The following is a 17,753-nucleotide window of genomic DNA, read 5'->3' as shown; positions in this document are numbered from 1 at the left end:
CATACAGAATAGTTTCACTACCCCCAAATAATACCCCATGCTTCACCTATTGGTTTCCTTTCCTCCCCAAATCTGGCAACCACTAATCTGACTACCAACTATAGTTTTACCTTTTCCAGAATGTCATGTAAATATAATCACATAGTGTATAGCCTTTTCAGACTGGCTTCTCTCACTTGGCAATATGCATTTAAGATTCATCCGTGTTTTTGCATGGTTTTATTGCTGAATACTATTCTACTCTGTAAATGTACCACAGTTTGTTTATCCACTCACCAATTGAAGGACATCTTAGTTGCCTCCAGTTTTTGGTAATCATAAATGAAGCTTCTATGAACATTTACATGCAGATTTTTGTGTGGACATAAATTTTCAAATAATTTAGGTAAATACCTAGGAGTGCTATTGCTGAATTATATGGTAAAACTATGTTCAGCTTTGTAAGAAACTGCCAAACTATCTTCCAAAGTGGCTCTATTAGTTTGTATTCCCACCAACAACGCATGAGAAAGTTCCCATTGCTCTGGATTTTTGCCAGTTATCGTCAGTGTTTTGGATTTTAGCCATTCTAATAGGTGTGTAGTTGTATCTAATTGTTTTAATTTGCATTTCCCTGGTGACATAAGATGTTGAGCATCTTTTCATATGCTTATTTACTCTCTGACTAGTTTTTCTGGTGACGTGTCTCTTCAGGTATTTTGCCCATTTTTAAATTGAATTATTTGCTTTATTATTGAGTTTTAGAGTTCTTTGGATATTTTGGATATCAGTCTATTATCAGATATGTGTTTTGCAAAGATTTTATGCTAATTTATAGTTTTGTTCTCTTAACGAAGTATCTTTGGCAGAGCAGAAGTTTTAAATTTTAATAAAGTTCAATTGATTTATTTTTCTTTTATGGATTGTGTTTTTGTTGGTGTGTGTAAAACTCATCACAAACCCAAGGTCATGTAGATTTTTCTCCATTGTTTTCTTCCAATAATTTCATGGCTTTGCATTTTATATTTAGGTTTGTGACCCATTTTAAGCTAATTTTGTTTAATATGTAAGGTCTGTGTCTTGTTTTTTTTTTTATTTGCTTTGTTTCATTTTTGTGTATGGATGTTTAACTGTCCTAGCCCCATTTGTCAAAAAGATGATCCTTTCTCGGTTGAATTGTCTTTGCAGCTTTATCAAAATTCAGTTGACTGTATTTGTGTGGGACTATTTATGGGCTCTATTCGGTTTCATTGACCTATGTGTCTACTTCTTCTCCAGTACTATGCTGTCTTAATTATTGTAGTCTTGAGTTTGGATAGTACGAGTACTTCAATTTTGTTGTTCTTCATTGCTTTTTGGCTCTTATAGGTCCTGTGCCTCTTTATATAATTTTTAGAATAAATTTGTCCACATCTATAAAATAGCTTCTTGGGAACTTGACTGTGATTGTGTTGGGATCTTAAGAACCGACATGTTAACAAGAGTGCGTCTTCCGGTATGTGAACATAGAATATCTCTCCATTTGTTTATATCTTCTTCGATATTCATTTTTTAAGATCTTTCTTCTTTTTCTTTTGGATAATTTATATTGATCTGGGGCACCTGGGTGGCTCAGTCGTTAAGTGTCTGCCTTTGGCTCAGGTCATGATCCCAGGGTCCTGGGATCGAGCCCTGCATCGGGCTCCCTGCTCAGCCTGCTTCTCCCTCTCCCACTCCCCCTGCTTGTGTTCCCTCTGTTGCTGTGTCTCTCTCTGTCAAATAAATAAATAAAATCTTTAAAAAAAAATTTATATTGATCTATCGTCAAGCTCACTGACTCTTTGGGCATTTCCTTTCTGCTATTAAACCTATTCATAAGCCTGTTTTATTTTCAGATATTGTGTTATTCCATACCAAAATTTTCATTTGTTTCTTGTTTTTGTCTTCTGTTTCTCTGCTGAGATTTCTTATATTTTCATTAATTACAGCATATTTTTCTTGACCTCATAGGGTATGGTTATAGAGTTGACCCTTGAACAACATGGGTTTGAATGGTACAGATCTACTTATACATGGATTTAAAAAAAATGCAATATAGTACTATAAATGTATTTTCTCTTCCTTATGATCTTCTTTCTTTTTTTTTTTTTTTTAAAGATTTTATTTATTTGACAGAGAGAGATACAGCGAGAGAGGGAACACAAGCAGGGGGAGTGGGAGAGGGAGAAGCAGGCTTCCTGCCAAGCAGGGAGCCCAATGCGGGGCTCGATCCCAGGACCCTGGGACCATGACCTGAGCCGAAGGCAGACGCTTAACGACTGAGCCACCCAGGCGCCCCTCTTCCTTATGATTTTCTTAACATTTTCTTTTCTCTAGCTTACTTTTTTTTTTAAGATTTTATTTATTTATTAGAGAGAGAGAGAGAGCACGAGCACAAGCAGGGGGAGCATCAGGCAGAGGGAGAGGGAGAAGCAGACTCCCCGCTGAGCAGGAAGCCCGATGAGGGGCTGCATCCCAGGACCCTGGGATCTTGACCTGAGCCGAAGGCAGACGTTTAACTGACTGAACCACCCAGGCACCTTCTAGCTTACTTTATTGTAAGAATACAATATATAATACATATGACATACAAAATATGTGTTAATTGACTATTTATGTTACTGGTAAAGCTTTCAGTCAACAGTAATCTATTAGCAGTTAAGTCTTTGCGGAGTCAAAAGTTATATGTGGATTTTCAACTGCACAGGGGGCTGGTGTCCCTAATCCCTGCGTTATTCAAGGATCAACTATAATATTTTCTTGAAAGCCCTCATCTGATAATTTCAACATCTGTATCATTTTAGGGTAGGCATTTATTGATAGTCACATTTTCCTCATTCCTTTGGATTATATCCTGGACATTGTGAGTATTATGTTCTGGGGACTCTGAGTTATGTTATTTTCTTCTGAAGAAAGTTGGTGGTTTATTTTAGCAATTAACCTGGTTAGACTCAAGGCCTAACCTTGGGCTTTGTCTTCTCTTTAGTGGGTTTGTCTCAGTTTAATTCTTTAAGCCTTTGCTACACTGCTTTGTCCCTCTAATGCATGCTCGTTTAGTGGTCAGCCTGAGATTCATCCAGAGTTCATGCACAGAATCAGGGGATCACCTTCTTCTACTCCTGCCTCTCTGGCATTCCTCCTCATACTCTTATGACAACAGTTGCATTTACTTATTTTCCTAGGTTTTCTAGCCAGAAAGACAACAGGTTTTCTCTCAGTTTTAGCCACCCATGCTTTACTACTCCTCACGCATAGCCTGCTTTCAGGGAAAAAAACAGGAAAAAAAATTTGGGAAATTCACCCTGTGCCAGTTGTTACTCTATAATCTGTCTGTTTGTTTTTACTCTCCAGAATTCTCAGTAGTTGTTTTTTTATATTTTGCCTAAAGTTTATAGCTGTGATCTGTGGGAGGGTCGATCTGGAGAGGGCTTACTCTGCCATATTAGAAGTGAATTTCTGCCTGCTTTTTTCACCTAACATTATTTCTTGGAGATCTTTCCAAGTGAGCATAGGACAACTTCCTCAATCTTTTTAATAGTGCTTAGTAGTCCACTCTAACCAGACCCCTCCTGGTGGGCATTTATGTTATTTCCAAAGTTTCGCTTTTAGAGATAATGCTGCATCAAATGTCCTTGTACTCCTATACATTGCTCTGAGGTCCTGGTGGAGAAATGTCTTGGGCCCTCAGCTAAGGTTTTTCTTGGAATCTTGAAAAACTTCATTTCCTTGGTAGCAGCATGATTTCTGTTTTCTTCTATGGTTGACTGAAGCCCAGGTCATATTTCTGGGCATATCCAGTGTCAGGAAGATGTGGAGGAGAGGAGAGATAATGAGGAATACCAAGTATTCCAGAAGTCTTAGAGATTGTTCTACAGCACTCAGCTGAGAGGAGTTAGGGAAGTCTGATGGAAAAGGACAGTGACAGCCCTAGCCCATCCCCACAAAACTGGGTGTTTTATTTAATTTACCATTTCTGAATCGGTTATTTATTAACAAAGGATAAAATGCGTCTTTGGAAAAAATATTGCACATTAAAGCAAGTTTTCTCTCTTTGACTCTTTCTCTTCCCAATTCCTCTTAGGCAAAGGCCAAGATGAATCTTTTAGAAGCATCACAGAGTCTGTCCCTACCTCGTTCAGCATCTCTTGATTGTCTCCAGGATCACGTTCTCAATGTCTAGCATTGTACGCAAGACCCCCCATACTCCAGTCCCAAATATCCCCAGGCATTCAATCGCCTTGTAGCTGTGTGACCTTAGGCAAAGAACATACTCTCTGAATCTTCCTCTCCCCATCCAAAAATGGGAGCAGTCATGCTTTCTTCTCAGAGTTGTTGATAGGCTTAGCTTTCTACAGCACTTGGCCGCATATTTGACTTGTGGAAAGTGCTCAGTGGATGCCACCCAGAGGTGTAGTAGTATTGCCCAAACTTCCTGTCTGACTCAAATTCCTTACTGCTAAGCTATTGCTGATGCTGAGGTCCCCCCATGATGCCCTCCCCTGTTCTCCATAGCTATCTGAATCCTGCCAACCCCTTGAGACCCAGCTCAAGTCCCAACTCCTTTGTAAACGTTTCTTGATCAATCTCTCTCACAGCAAGCTCACCCCCCTATGAACTCCTGGAGTCTGGCACTTCACACAGTGGGTAGTGTAGCTATTTTCTTGGTTTATGTTGTGCTACTGAGCTCAGGGACAATGCCATGTACCTCTTTATGCCCTCCTCAGTGTCTTGTACACAATGGGCTTTTTATAAACATTGATGATGGGTTTGGAACCCTGTATTTCACATGCATTAAATGGGCAGTTTCCACACATAGAGAAACATAATACAACTTTGTCATTGGTGGCCATTGAACCAAAACAATGCAATGGTCATGCTGGTGTTACAAACATGTCAGATTAAAGTTTGAAGACATCCAAATAGTCCTCTGAGTTTTGGGGATGTTGTTTTGCTTTTTTCTCTCTTGACTTTTTAAAAATAGCAATTAGGATCTTTGGTGTACAGTTCATCCTCTAATCTTTACTTAGGTTCTCAGAAAAATAACCCAGTTGAGTGCCGTATACAGACATGTCTCCCTCACCACGGTGAAGATGCAGAATGTTCTTGGCTGCTGTGTGGCTGTAGCAGAACATGGAGGCCACTGGATTGGCAGTTCTGTTGACTGTCCAAGTCAGGGGGGAAAACACGGACTTGATGTGAGTTAGAAACACAGACAGCTGCATAAACACATTAAAGAGAAGAAAGGAAACAAATACAAAACCCATACTTTCAGCAAACGCTCCTTGAGCTCCTGCTGTGCATCTGGTACTGGAGTAGGCATGGGATGGAAGATAAATACCCACTCTCCAAGAGCTTGCAGGATGATGGGGAGATCTGTATACAGACAATAGCACTTGCATGTGCCATGTAGAAGTAGCCAGATGAGGAACTGATAAAAGCCAGAGTGGAGCATAGAAGCCACGTAGGCGTCATGATATCTGAGGGAATATGTAAGATGAATGGGAGTTTTCAAAGGTGAATGAGGAGAGAAGAGTATTGAGGGAGATGGGAGGGGTTTGAAAGGAAGTGAAACAGTACACTGTGTTTGAGAGTCTAGCATGATTTGATATCCTGGGTAGGAATGAAAGAGAGGGAATGGTTGAAAAGGGGGCAAAGGGGCAGGTGAGGTAACCTTCGGGTCTTGGCTTTATCACATGGCCACTGGGAGTCCCACATGGGTCTTCCACAAGATACAGTGGTGTGATCAGCTCTGATTTTTCATCTGAAGAAAGGCAACCCCATGAAAAACTCTTGCTGTATTTCCTGTGAGGAAAAGTGACATTCTCAAGGAGGTGGCAATGGGGCTAATGGGAGGGGACAGGGCTTAGAGCAACTCATCTGGAGAGTTTTGTTGTTTTTTTTTTTTTTTTCCATCTGGAGATATTGACTGGGGCCAAAGTGTGGTTGGGTGAGTGAATTGAAGATGAGAGGGAGTCACATGTTTTACTTTTTTATGTGGTTGTAACCTCAGTGTTGAAATGCTTATTGCTTATGTTTTGCCTTTTTTGTATTACATCCTGAGCTTGTGTCCCTTGTTGCTATGTGTTTTTCTTAACTGTAAGTTTTAGTAGCAGCAAAATATTGAGTTTAAGTGTTGTATTGACTTAATTATTCTTGTAATTATTAATAATATTTACATTATTTCAATTTTTTTTTACTTTTGTATATAGGACTATAGTGTTCATCCTTGGATTTTCTCTTTTCTATTATTTCCTTAGGGACAATCTGAAGGTATTAATAGTGTAATGACTCCTTGATACATCTTGTCAAGTTGTTTTCCAAATGGGCTATGCCAACAGGTGTGAATGTGCTCCTTCCACTCTGGCATTTGTTATTACCAGACTGTTTTTTTCTCGATCTAATTCCTGTAACTATCAACAATGACTAATAGATACTGAATGCTCATTTTGTGCTAACACTGTGGAGTGCTTTGAGTGCATTTTCTGATACAGCCTTCTCAATAAGGCTGGGAGGGAGTAAAATTGATATCCTCTGGTTAGAGCAAGGAAACTGAGGCATGGAGAGATTGAGTCATTTACCCAAGATCATATGGTTCAGAAATGCTGGAGCTGTGGTTGGAATTCAGGTAGGGTCTTTGGGGAGACCTTACCATGGGTAATCACCAACTTGTCTCACTGTTTAAATTTCCGTTTTGGGGGTTCCTGATGAGGTTGAATATTTTTCCATATGTTTGATATTTGTTATACTATTTAGTGACTTTCCCTTTTATGTCTGTCAGAGTTTTTTACTTACTAAGCTCTTCACACTCCACCTCCATCCCAATATGGAGTGCCAGTGCAATACAGTCTATGTAGCACCCACTTCAAGTGGTGGGTTTGTGTTTTTGGGTCTTTGTTGGGTCAAGGTGACAGTTAGCACTGGTCTCACACTTCAGTGATAGCCATGGGATGTGCTGGTCTCCCCTTAGCTGTGTCACTTGGACTTCCCAAGGAGGGAAGTTCGTTCTTTCTCTTCAGAGGAAGAGAGGACACCCTAGAGACTTGTCCTGGACATACTGAGAAAACTCAGAATGTTTCTTCTGTTTCCTGATGAGGCAATGATGGGTTATAGCAATGTCTATAAACTAGTGAAGGTGTTTTGCTCTTGTGTCTTCTGCTCCATTTCTTCTCTATGACCACATGATCACACTTCAGCAGGGCTCTCTTTGTCTGGTTGTGTCCTTCCGTGAACCTGGTCTGAAGCAGGGGAAGAAGAAGAAAGATGTCTTTATCCCACTCTGCTAGGTGTGTGTGTGCAGGCACATTAGTCACTGCTTCTCTCACATCCATCATTTTAGACAAATTCACTTCTCTGAAGTTACCACTTTTAGATTAAACTGACTTAAAAATTCAAATCACGACATGGAACCTTTATGAGAATTTGTTTGGGGTGGGGGTGATGGGCTTATTTCCAAGAGATTATAACCTTGTTCTTTTCCTTCCTTGCTTCCTTGCTTCCTTCCTTCCTTCTTCCCTTCCCTTTTTCTTTTTCTTTTCTTTCTTTCTTTCTTTCTTTCTTTCTTTCTTTCTTTCTTTCTTTCTTTCTTTCTTTCTTTCTTTCTTTCTTCTTTCCTTCCTTCCTTCCTTCTTCCTTCCTTCCTTCCTTCCTTCTTTCTTTCAAGAGGGGGAGAGGGAGAAGGGCAGAGAGAAAATCTCAGGTAGACTCCATGCCCAGTGTTGATCCTGATGCAGGGCTCAATCTCACAACCCTGAGATCATGACTTGAGCCAAAATCAGGAGTTGGATGCTTAACAGAATGAGCCACCCACGCACCCCTCTTTTACCTCATTTTTTGAGTTTTTGTTTTGAATTTTTGTCCTTTTTCTCCAGTGTGAATATGAGTGGAGATGGAACATAGTTTCATAATATCTCCCAGTCAAGGCATTCATGTTTTAGACTGACAAAGACAGCATCTTAAGATAAAAATGGCATTCGGGTATGCAAAAATGTATGTGGTTCATAGCATTTTGCAATGTGATTTTTCCCCATGTTTTTTCTTTTTCAGATATTTTTTGAAACTCACCATTCACTACCATCTTATATTAAAACATTCAAATTACACACTAAACAAGAGTATAAAAGAGTGAAGGTCCTTTTCTACCCTACCACTTCCCACCCAATAATTTGGTAGTCTTCCAGACTTCTTTCCTTATAATTATATAAATAATCATCTAATATCAAATATCACTTCAACACGTATTATATACATCTACATTGTATCTATAGTTGACTTGTTTTTGTTTTGTTTTTTGCTTAAAAATATGTTGTGTCTCTTTTTGCAGTGAATCTACTGCACTCTTTTTAACAGCTGTGCTCATGTTTTATGGAAAACCTCATCTTAGCCTATGTTCTATATACCTGGACAGAGGACCTGCTTTTTTTTTTTTTTAATTTGTTTTGTGTAATTTTTTTTTTTTTTTTTTTTTGGTAAAAACTAGACAGAGGAGAAGGTTGTTAGAAGGAAGAGAAGTGTTTTTAAATGAGTGTTTGGCAAAATTCAACACCCATTTTTTTTTTGGGTAAAAACTAGACAGAGGAGAAGGTAGTTAGAAGGAAGAGAAGTTTTTTTAAATGAGTGTTTGGCAAAATTCAACACCCATTCATGATAAAAAAACTCTCAGAAAAATAAGAATAGAAAGGAACTTCTTCAACTTGATAAAAAGCATCTAAAAAAGAAACTGTCTACTACTGTTATACTTAATGTCCAAAACTAAATGCTTTCCCCATAAACTTGGGAACAAGGCAAGGATGTCTGCTCTCACTACAAAGGGAGAAAAAGACGTATAGATAAGAATGGAAGAAGTAAAACTGACTCTATTTGCAGAAGACATGATTGTCCGTATAGAAAGCCCATGGAGTCTATAAAAAACAACTCCTGCAACTAATAAATGAATTTGACAATGTTGCAGGATACAAGATAAACATTCAAAGATCGGTTGCATTTCTATATATTAACAATAAATATGTGAACACTGAAAAAAACAATACCATTTACAATTGCTTTAAAAAAAGAAATGCTTAGGAGTAAATCTAACAAAACATATATAGAAATTATATGGCATTTATCTTACAGAAATCAAAACTTATATTCATGCAAATTCCTGCACACAAGTGTCTGTAGCAGCTTTATTTATAATAGCCCCGAAATGCAAATAACCCATATGTCCTTCAACAGATTCATAGACTATGGTATATCCATGCCATGGAATACTACTTAGCAATCAAAAGGAATGAGCTATTGGTGCATGTAACCACTTGGATGAATCTTCACAGAATTATGCTGAATGAAAAGATCTAATCCCAAAGGGTTACATACTGTATGATTTCCATTCTTTTTTTTTTTTTAATATTTTATTTATTTATTTGACAGAGAGAGACAGCGAGAGAGGGAACACAAGCAGGGGGAGCGGGAGAGGGAGAAGCAGGCTTCCCGCCGAGCAGGGAGCCCGATGCGGGGCTCGATCCCAGGACCCTGGGACCGTGACCTGAGCCGAAGGCAGACGCTTAACGACTGAGCCACCCAGGCACCCCTGATTTCCATTCTTGAAATGAAAAATTACAGGAATGGAGAACAGATTGATGATTGCCAGGGGCTAAACAGTGAGTGATTGTGGGAGCGAAGTGGGTGCATTTATAAGGGCAATACAAGAGAGCCTTATGGTGACAGAAATGTTCTGTAACTGGACTGTATTGATGTCAATATACACATTGTGATATTGTAGCATAGTTATGTGAGATGTTACCATTGGAGAAAACTGGGCAAAGGATACATGGGAACTCTCTATACTATTTCTTTATTTTTTTTTAAGATTTTATTTATTTATTTGACAGAGGGAGACACAGCAAGAGAGGTAACACAAGCAGGGGGAATGGGAGAGGGAGAAGCAGACTCCTTGCTGAGCAGGGAGCCCGACGCGGGGCTTGATCCCAGGACCCTGGGATCATGACCTGAGCCGAAGGCAGACGCTTAACGACTGAGCCACCCAGGCGCCCCTATACTATTTCTTTATATAATTTCTAATACTTGTATGTGACTCTACAGTTATCTCATACTAAAAAGTTTAATTTAAAAATATATTGTTTCTTCAATAATGCACCTACCATACTGTTTTTAATAGCTGCTGACATATTTCGTGGAATGCCTTGTTTTAGCCTATATCCTGTAAGCCTGAGCAGAGGGATTTTTGTTTGTCTGTTTATGTATTTTGTGTAATATTTTTTTTTTTTTGGTAAAGATTAGAGGAGAAAGTAGTAAAAACTGGAAGGAGGGAAGTGTTTTTCTTTCTTTGAAACAAGCTTCTTAAAACTATTTTTGTATTTTACATTAAAAAGAGATATCCTTCCCTGGGAGTTTTACTGTTGACCCTGATGGGGGCTTGGCGGCGGCTGGGGGGGGGGTTGGGGGTCAGAGTGGGTCTGCAAGCTGTGGTCGGGTCTCTAAGCCGCTGTGACAGGCTATGAACAGCCTTTCATTTTCTTGTATTTAACAGCCCCAAATCCACCTTAGAAATGCCCTCAAATGTTTTTGTTCTTGTCTGCATTTGAGGGCATCACCTTTTTTTTCCCTTTTGTACATTTCCTTTTCTTCTCTTCAGCCTCCTCCTCCTCTCCTGGCTGACTCTTTGACTTAGTAATCAAGTTTTCACTTAAATAGTATTTGCCACTGAAAGTTCCAAGTATTTGCCACTGAAAGTGATATAGGCTGCACCCAGAATCCAAGTCCATTGTCATGCTGATTTCTTTCACACTGAAGTTAGGCTTTCTAGGACAAGAGGGTGTGGTTTATGATGTTATCAAATACCCAACCGTTCCTATCAAGAGAAGCAAAGAAACCCAAATCCACAGTTATTTTGTTTGAAACCTAAAACCTAAAAAAATGCGTTCATGAGCAAACTGTAAGCATCAGAAGAACTACCTGGAGTGAATTCAGTAGTTCATGAAGCTTTTTGGCAGCCCTGTTTGTCCAGCTCTGGGTACCAGGCACACAAAGAGGAACGAGGCCCTGCTGCACACTCACAATGCTGTGACATAGACATGGCCACTAATTACAATGACAAAGACAACAGCCAGCCTCCTGAAGCCCTTACCATTGTCAGGCCCTGAGAGCTTCCTCCCCTGTGTCTCCTGGGGTTTACAGTTACTATCACCTCTGCAGAGGAGGGCACTGAGGGTAGAGAGAAGGGGACTCCTCCACCTGCCAGAGCCCCACAGCTCACGGGGCTCAGTCCCTGGAAAATGCCGAGCAGAATGGGTCCACGGTTCTATAACTGTGGGACAGCAACTCAAGGTTAACAAATGTTTTCATTTCGGGTAAATTGGGGGCCAACGCAAGTCCTTGTGAAAACCCATCTACTTGTTTTTTAAGCAAGATGTTTGGTCCAAAAAGATAGTGTCTGGCTCAGGTTCTTGGGGACAGCAGTGAGGAACAGCACCATCATTGGTCTTACCTTTTTAGTCACTTGGGGCTTAAGAGTCTTAAAAACAACCTGTTTTCTTAGTTTGGTTAAACAACCGCTGCCTACATTTCAATGTTCGTTCAATGTTAATTTCCAATGATTTAGCAACTTATCTTTTACATCAGGTTTTGAAAGTTTCAGATCTGAATTGCTAGGTTTCTGACAAATCTGAAAAGATCCTACACATTATGCATATCCCTTTTTTTCCCTAAACGTTAGTATGTCTTTTTCTTGATTTTTTTGAGGTTTTTTTTTTTTTAATTTTAAGGGACCAAGGAAGGATAACATCACAAAATAAACTCAGTAATGAAAAATATGTTGCTGTTTTTCTTCCTCCTGCCTTTCTTGCTGTTCTCTCCCTCTTTCGAGAGGAATGGCAAAAGCGAGCGGAGGGCTGCAGCCTGTTGAGGCTCACCCTTGGTCTCCAGGAAGCTGGCCATGTTCTTACAGGTCGACAGCAAACAGTGGGTCTCAGCAGGGTGCACACACCCCTCCCTGGTGAGTGGGTGATCACCCAGGAGCATCAGGAGGCCTCATTTCCCAAAACATAACCTCAGGCCTATGCATGAGCCTGCCTGAACTCATAGTGATGACAATCCCTGAAGTTGAGTGTAGGACACTGAAAGGACATTAAGAGCATGTAAAGTGAAATTAGCTTTACTATGTGCTATAACATCATCATCACCATCACAGCAGGTAATAAGAGTCATCTATGCCAAGCATATTGCTATGTTCTTTCCATATATCATCTCATTCAGTGCTTCTAAACCTACCCCTGGAGGAATGGCTAAAACACCCCAGAGTTTCTGATTCAGTAGAATTAGGACTGAAGAATTTGCATTTCTCGCAAGTTTCTGGGAGACGAGGATCCTTGCTGGTCCTCATCTCTGAGGTCTAAGTTAATCCGTCCAAAACAACCCCATTTTACATTGAGGAAAAGGCAAGAAAAATCAGGTAACTTGACCACAAAGCTCATTGCTACTGACCATAAGCATCTGTTCAGCACAGTTTATTTTTCAGAGGAAGTAGCAAGTGCCTAAGAAAGCCCTAGATAGATGCCAAGGCTAAGGACTAGCGAGTTGTGGCAGGGGTTTTAGAGTCAGGCATGGGAGGCCAGGAGGATCCAGGGTGATGCCTGTGGAAAGAGCAGTCCTGGAGGGTGCTTGTGTGGGGAACAAGGGGGTCCTGGTTATCATCAGGAGAGAACAGTCTGGAAAGACAGCCAGGGAAGGGGTTAAGGAACCATTTGGTGGATTACTTTCTCCCTGTGCGGGCTTCCTGGTGTCAGCACACCATGGCTCTGTTTGTGTGGATTCTGTCCACACCATGCCTCTTCTTCTCCCCTTCAGGCTCCTTTTCCACATTTCCCACAAAAGGGGAAGGAATAGTTGAAAACTGAAGGAGGAAAAGAAACAACAAACTTTTCATTTTGAGTTTATTTTGTGATGGACCTTTTGGACCCATGAAACTTAAAAAGAAGCAAACTAAAGAAAAAACTTCACATAATTATAGGAAAGGGAAAGAAGACTCATGAATAACATGAAAGCTTTTTCTAGATTTGTCACAAACTAATTCAGATTTGAAGATTGGAGAATGCAAGGAGAGGCTTGGCAGTATGGAAAGGTGTAAAGTGAGGCTGCAGACTGGGGGCCCCCTGGCCAAATTCCACTGATATATTTTGTTTGGCTCACATTATTTGAAAAATATTCAAATCCGTTTAAAACATGGGAGTTTTCATACTAAAGCCCTTGGTTTCCAGATTTTCTAGAGGAAAAGGGAGTGCTAGCATCAGAGCTGTGGCTGGTTGGTAGCTGACCCTGTGAAAGGACATGGCTCTTGGTCATAGCCCCTGCCAGCATATCACCCCAGTCTAGAAGGTTCTGGATCCAGACTTGGAGCACCACCACTCACCAACTGGGCCACTTTGGGGCTGGCATTTAATGGACTCTTCCTCCTCACCTGCCCCCGGCTGCCTCGTGAGTGTGACAGCACATCATAAACACGCAGCACAGTGGACCTTTAAGGAGGGGCTGGTTCCCAACAACGCAGGCACCCTTGGTCAAGTGGGCATTAGGAAGAGACGCTTAGTGGCAGCCTGTGGACAGGGAAGGGAACCCATGTACGGGAAGTGCCCTAAGACAGTGTCACCCATTTCTTTCCTTAAAAAAAAATTTTTTTAAGGTGTTTTAAAAATGTGTTTTCTAAAATTATTATGATTATTTTACAAGATCCATGCAGTCTACATGGTGCTTTATAAGGCGTATCCGGCTACAGCTGGTGCACTTTGGGGGGTTTTATGGCAAATTATTCTCAGATTACTCTTTAATGCAGCAAGGTCTGCCTGTTGTCTGAGCTCCCTGGGTCATACGAAAAACCCTCAGACTTGATACAAAACAGCTGCCTCAGTCAGCTGTTCCAGAAAAGGAGCATCTTTAGGCCGAAGCAGCAGGAAAAAGGTTTTTGTAGCTGGCGGAGATTTTGGAAAAATGTTAAATTACTCTTTCCTTGCCATTAAAATGTGATTTAATTTTGTTATTAACAAATTGTGTAAATCTGAAAAGAAGGACTCTGAGTGGGGGTTTGTGAAGTGCATTCTGGCACTACTTACAGTATGTCCTGGGGGGTTGTTCTCCAGGGAGGGCAGCAGCCCAAAACTCCAGCTGACCTCCATGTCCCCGGGCCTCAGCCCCGGCTGGGCTGGGGTCAGGGGGCCAACCCCTAGGCCTCCCTCCTCTCTCTCCTCTGGGTTCCTGCTGAGACCAGCAACAAAAGGGTCAATTGTTTGAGGCCTCCCTTTGTCTCAGGGGGCTCTGTGGGCCTCTCTGAATGCCAAAGCATCTCTGTGCATGTGGGTCAGTGCATGTGTGCATGTCTGTATGAATGTGTGTATGTGCCTATGTGCTGGTGCACGCAGATGTCTGCATCTGAGTACTGTGTGAGCATGTGCATGTGTGTGTGCATATATGAACACATGCTTGTTGGGGCATGTGCACACACGAAGGGTGTACATGTGCATGCATATGTGTGAGTGTGGATATGCATGCATGCAAAAGTATGTGTGCACACGTGGGTAAGTTGCGTCTCAGTGCACACATATGTATACATCTGTGTGCACGTGCATGTGTAAATTGGTTATGAAGTGTGTGCAGGTGCATGGTTGCATGCATGTCTGTGCAGACACAGGCAGGAGTGAGACTTGTTTAAAGCATGTCCGAGTTGCTGATGCTTCTTAGCAAGGACGAGGGCTCAGAGAGGCCTGACTAGCTAGGTTCCTAATGCCAGAGCAGAAGATTATCTCTGGCCCATCTCTTAGCAGATGACACAGTTGCCGTTGTCTTGTATCTGCTATGGTACAGAAGCCTCAGAGAGTTTTCTACCTTCCCTGGCTTCTCTGGGGTTGGACAGTATGCAGGAAGAGGAGGAAGAGACATAAAGAGCCTCCTTGCTCATGTTCCAACCTGGGCCTTCAAAGCAAGGCCCACGAGCCCTTTTCTACGTTCCAGCGTCTTGTCAGGGCTGCCTAATTGGATCCAGTGCATTCCGTGTGGAGTTTAAGCTCTGTTTCCAGAATGAGTGCACAGTGCCCTGTTCCCATCCACCACATGAGTCTGTTCCCATGTAGCTCCGGGCCCTTTGCATGGGTTCGGATCATCTTGTTCCCTGGCATGTCGTTACCTGGCCTGTTCACACAGAGGCCCGTGGGATGCTGTGGCGGGTCTGTGGATTCCCTGATTCGCACTTTCTTCCTTCACAAAGATAGCCTTTTTAAAATGACAATAAAACATATTGGATTCAGAAGCCAGGAAAAGGCAAATACAAGTGCTTAATTGAAATCCATCTCTGTGAAGGATTGATCACCCCACCTCTTTCAACCGGCACAGCTACCACCGAAAAACTTCCTCTGCTTTTTTCTTATTTTTGTCCCTCCCACGCCCATTTTCTCTCCCTACTCTAGCAAAGGCGTATCTTTCAACTGTGGAAAAGCCACCAATTAAGCAGTACTCTAAAGCTTATCAAAATATTCGGTTGGTAAAATTATCTTATAATTAGCCTCACTGGAAGCCAGAACTTTTTAACTCCAGGAAATGTAAAGTTATGTGGCATGTGAAATCGTAAATTGCTCATCCTGACCTTTTGGCTGCAGTTTCTGTTTTTATTTCCTTCCCTAAATAATTTCCTCCTTGTTCTTTAAATTCTTGATTGTCCCTGAGGCATCTTCCTTTTCCATTTGCTTAAATCTCAAAAAGATGTACTCCTGGTTCAGCTGACAGATAATTGAATATATTCAGGTGAGTGTGATAGGAAATCACCTTGATGTTATGAATTTCATGCCTTCACTTCTAGATAATCTTTTTGTAAAATTAAGCCTATCTTCCCTGAGTCCCGGCTCACTGATGTCGGTTCTGCATTTGGGGTATGCATGGTGGTAACACACCGCCAAATTATTCTGGAGCTAAGCTGTTCGAACAGTGGCTGGGGGATTCTGCAGTGTGTTAAGCTGGACCGAAGTGTTGGGCTTTCTTTCTTTTAAAAAAAAAGTGTAATTCGGGCGCCTGGGTGGCTCAGTTGGTTAAGCGACTGCCTTCGGCTCAGGTCATGATCCTGGAGTCCCGGGATCGAGTCCCGCGTCGGGCTCCCTGCTCAGCAGGGAGTCTGCCTCTCTCTCTGACCCTCCCCCCTCTCATGCTCTCTATCTCATTCTCTCTCTCAAATAAATAAATAAAATCTTAAAAAAAAAAAAAAGTGTAATTGAAATATAGTTGACATGTAACATTATATTCATCCCAATGATTTTACTTCTCCTAACTCTCCCTCCCCATGCCTCTTCGTCACCCCCTCCACCCTCCCACTGCCCAGGGAGACTGCACCCACCCCCACCACCACTGGGACTGACATCAGGGGAACTGCCAGTGATGTGTTTGGGGATGTGAAGGTTCAACTTAGGAGGACTTGGGCCCAGATGATGCTTGGATTTTTAACTGCTGTGAGTTCCTTAAACTAGTAGTGCCATAGTTCAGCCACAAGTGGGTTGATGAGACTTTCATAGGCATGGTTGAGGCTGATCATCATTTTTACATGATGAAATACTTTCTAAGTTCCAAGAACTAACTTAAAAATTAAATTGGAAAATGAAGGGCTGCCTGGGTGGCTCAGTGAGATAAGCATCCAACTCTTGATTTCTGCTCAGGTCATGATCTCAGGGTCATGGGATCAAGCCCTGTGTTGGACTCTGTGCTCAGTGGGGAGTCTGCTTGGGATTCTCTCTCCTTCTCCCTCTGTTCCTCGCCCCCCCCTCCCCTGCTAACTCTCGCTCTCTCTCTCTGTCTCTCTTAAAATAAGTAAATAAATAAAATCTTTAAAAAAATTTTTGGGAAATGAAAACATTTTCATAAATGAGGTATTGCCCATATATAATGGTAGTAGTGGTAGTTACTATTTATAGTTTTTCCGTTCCATAGGCAGTATGCACACATGTGTACATGCACACACAGGTATAAACACAAAAATAGAAAAATTGCTTAATGCTTACATTAGAAAATAATTATTTGCCCATTATATAGTTGTAAACAGTGTGGCTCTGAGAGTTTAAATAACTTGATGCCCATATAGTTAGCAGTTGAACTCGTGTGGCCTGACTCTTCTGGAATTTGCTACTGACCTTGCACGAACTAGCTGAGGTCCATGCCGTATGACTCGACCCCCACTTATGCTTGAGAGGTTTCCATAACACCCCCACAGAGTAAAAAGGAAATCACGGTGTCCCCTTGGCCTCCACTTGTCGCTGTGTCCAGCAATGGTATACACTTTCTCTTGATGTCACACATGTACTGCAGGCTCAGTCTCTTTGCTGTCCTCAGAGGCGTAATTTGCTGACCTTGAGCTTATGGAATCAGTGTGAAGATTGTGCAGATCCTCCTGGCAAGACTGGCTCAGGTGGTCAGTCCCCCATGGCCTGGTCTCGACTCGGCTCTCCTGGGGCAGGGGGTAGGGAAAGAATTCCTTCCAGGACCCGGGTCCGACAAACCTCAGAATCAGCCACACACAGAATCCCGTCCTTTCACGGCTGTGTCTCAGAGCTGGAAGAGCCCTGTTTTGCTCATACAAACAGAGAGTAGAATGCTGCTTGCCAGGGGCTGGGGGTGGGGGGAAATGGGGAGGTGTTGGTCAGAGGGTATAAACTTTGAGTTGTAAGAGGAATGAGCTCTGGAGATTTAATGCACAGTGTGGTGGCTATAGTTAACGATACTGTATTGTATACTTA

The 17,753-nt window shown here is 41.7% G+C and overlaps 1 protein-coding gene across 4 annotated transcripts in view; it reads left to right on the top strand.

Moving 5' to 3' along the window:
• ACOXL (acyl-CoA oxidase like) overlaps window positions 1-17,753 on the top strand; it is a 346,122-nt gene that overhangs the window by 89,889 nt on the left and 238,480 nt on the right. The gene's annotated exons all lie outside the window — the stretch shown is intronic.

This window comes from Leptonychotes weddellii, chromosome 10 (genome assembly GCF_054177405.1).
Source record: "Leptonychotes weddellii isolate Sample4059 chromosome 10, ASM5417740v2, whole genome shotgun sequence".
Classification (NCBI taxonomy): Eukaryota; Metazoa; Chordata; class Mammalia; order Carnivora; family Phocidae; genus Leptonychotes; species Leptonychotes weddellii.
This window is presented reverse-complemented; position numbering and strand designations above follow the sequence as displayed.